This window comes from Gymnodraco acuticeps, unplaced genomic scaffold (assembly GCF_902827175.1).
Source record: "Gymnodraco acuticeps unplaced genomic scaffold, fGymAcu1.1, whole genome shotgun sequence".
Classification (NCBI taxonomy): domain Eukaryota; kingdom Metazoa; phylum Chordata; class Actinopteri; order Perciformes; family Bathydraconidae; genus Gymnodraco; species Gymnodraco acuticeps.
Window position 1 is genome coordinate 1,540,238 of NW_022991201.1, and position 3,226 is coordinate 1,543,463.

At 37.5% G+C, this 3,226-nt stretch overlaps 1 long non-coding RNA gene across 1 annotated transcript; it reads left to right on the top strand.

Moving 5' to 3' along the window:
• The first annotated feature begins 258 nt into the window (after positions 1–258).
• LOC117561288 lies at positions 259–2,300 on the top strand. The gene is made up of 3 exons (XR_004571329.1): positions 259–462; positions 895–1,018; positions 1,819–2,300. It is a non-coding gene; the product is annotated as an uncharacterized LOC117561288 (long non-coding RNA).
• The last annotated feature ends 926 nt before the right edge of the window (positions 2,301–3,226 follow it).

The window sequence follows — 3,226 nt, forward strand, 5'->3', positions numbered from 1 at the left end:
GTAAAATAAGCCAAACCACTCATCAGCAACCGCTACTGTGGCTAAGCTAATGTTGGGTGTTTGCACAGTAATTTTCCATACTTTTCATAGTTAACCAAAATGCTAGAAATGTATGCATGCCAGCAGTTCTGCAATGTTAACTCTGTATGCATTAGCTAACTTTCTAGAAACCAGACTTTGCATTTATAATTCGTATTATATATATATATTTCTATTTAAAAATCTATAAATGTGAGATGAAAAAACTAAAAATGACATATCTTTTTCACAACTAATTTCCAATGCAATGTCCCTACCATTGTAAACGACGATGCATACAGAATCTTCAAGAACACATATTATTTTAAAGAGGCGTGAAGAGCTAATCATTTGTACTTTATTTATAGATGGCAGAAATAGCCGGATCGACATCCAGAGAGGAAATCCTGAAGGAAAGTGGGCCTCCCGCCATACTTGGACAAGGTGCTGTATAGTTTTTATAAGAATTTGTATTCATTTTGTTTCAGTAATTTTTTGATTGCATACCCTTTACTTTCATATGGCAAAAACAAATATATTGTACCTTATTTTTACATCTGATAAGTGAAATCAGTTGATTGTGACCTTATCACAAAAAGTCAGTGACTTGATACATCCTGCTTCGTAATAATGCATGAAATAGTCATGCATTATTTAATGTAATATTAATATATAATCTTAATCCTTATAAAGTTTCATCATGATTCTATATACAAGTATAGAGTTATATGTAATATAATATACAAATTAAACTTGTGTAATCTTAAAAATATGATGAAAATGATATGACAACTCAGGCTACATGTACCGCCTTTTTCTAAAAGATGATCACCAGTAACCACTTTTTCCTTTTTCAATATATTTTATTCTATCTAGGTCCCAATGTGTGGATAATAGGGAGCAGCTACGTTAGACGTGGGGAAGAAAGAGCCAGACACACCATGGGAAGCAACCTGGGTCTCAATTGCCGTGTGTGGTGGTTTGGCAAGGGTGGTCTGAGGTGGAGGAACCTTCTTCCCTTTTTCTATTAGTCCTTGAGGGGAAGAACAGTCCCGGATGTCCTGATCATCCACTGTGGCGGCAACGACCTTGGCAACATCAAAGGTGTGGAGCTTGTCACAGCGATGAAGCAGGACCTGCTTTCCCGCAGTGACAACTTCTCAGAGATGAAGATAATTCTATCTTCTATCAATGAGAGATGTCACTGGAGGAAAGCCAATCCGGGAAAGCTGAACAAGGCCAGAATGTGGGTGAACAGAGAGATGGGTAAATGTGTTAGTGGTTTGGATAGAGTGTAAGGCATCCTTGCATTAAGTTTGACTGCCCTGGCATATTTCTAAGAGATGGAGTTCATTTCACCAATTTGGGAAATGATATGTTTTAAGTAACCTTAAACAGTCCCTTGAGGCTACAATCTAAAGTGGTTCTGCATTTTGGATTCTAGCCTCAACAGGATATGTATATTTAACAAGAATAACTTTTAAATTTGACAGGGCAGTCCTCCTTGTAAGGATGTCTTCACTTACTCACACTATTTTTTTTAAATGTGTAATTTAATTAAATTGTTCACTCACATTCTGTGTTCTTCCTCTCTCTTAAACTTTAGTCCCCTTGTCTTTTCTCTCTTTCCCTCACTCATCTTAGTCCCCTTGTCTTTTTCTCTCTTTCCCTCACTCATCTTAGTCCCCTTGTCTTTTTCTCTCTTTCCCTCACTCATCTTAGTCCCCTTGTCTTTTTCTCTCTTTCCCTCACTCATCTTAGTCCCCTTGTCTTTTTCTCTCTTTCCCTCACTCATTTTAGTCCCCCTGTTTTGTTTCTCTCTTTCCCTCACTCATCTTCCCCAGCCTCACCAGCCTCACCCAGACGACGAGACGGCGTACAGAGAGGAGGTCGAAAACCTGACATCTTGGTGCCAGGATAACAACCTCCATCTCAACGTCAGCAAAACCAAGGAGCTGATTGTGGATTGCAGGAAGCAGCAAAGAGAGGGACACGCCCCCCATCGCCATCAATGGGACTACGGTAGAGAGAGTCAGCAGCTGCAGGTTCCTCAGTGTCCATCACGGACACGGCTGCATCACGGCCTGTTACGGCAGCTGCACCGCCCTCAATCGTAAGGCTTTCCAAAGGGTAGTGAAAACTGCACAGAACATCACCAGGGCGGAGCTGCCATCCATGGAGGACCTTTACTCCCAGCGGCTCAGGAAGAAAGCCCTCAGTTTATGTTTATGTTTATTTTAGAAATGTTTTGGCACATTTGTTCCAATTCTGCTAATGGTATATTGCAGGGTATTTAAGTCTCCCATGTACTTTTTAAATTAATAATAGTATGTTCATCTTGATGTTTAACTTGTAATATTGTAATCATCTTAGTTAGAAATGCTGTTTCCACCCCATCCTCTGCTGCTGAATGATTTTATATATTGTTACTTAAAGTGCTTGTCTTTGATATTATAATGATTACACCAGAAAGTCACTCTTTGTGAGATTTATTTGTTCACATTTTTCCCAGCCACAAGATGATGTTCATTCATTGGAGGCCTCAAAGCTGGGTGAAGGTATTGATGCACGGATCAATGCAATCCTTTACAACAGCATTCCACTATGGTTGGGGATGTCTGTATAAAAAGGAGAAATAATCTTAAACCAAATAAGTGTCGCAATATAGGGAAACAAACTGACAAAAACATCAATTAGATCAGAATACATTTACATTGTTACAGCAGAAAAGAGCCAAGGACAGCCTAATGTTACTTAAAGTATGCATAAAAGTATTAAAGATTCAAAACAAGAAATTATAATTTAAAAAAAATACACATTTCACAAAATACACATCCTGCAACAACAGTTTGGATGATTTAGCAGCCTGGTATATTACACAGTTTTAGCGGCATATTTATATATATATATTTATATATATATATATATATACACATGGTTGGTATTTAACAACAAGGGGTGTTGTACTGTGATATTGGTATTTATGGGAACATTTTACACCTTTCCTTCAAGTATTATACGTTTTAGTTATTTGTGGGCTACTTAACATGAATAATCACAGTTACTATCCTTTTACTCCATCACATTTAAAAAAGAAATAGGATATTGTTATTTTAACTCCACCACAGTAATCCATCATCAGCTTTACTTTTTAGATAAAGTTTGAACTCACAATTGATCATAACAGGCTTCAACATACATTTTTATA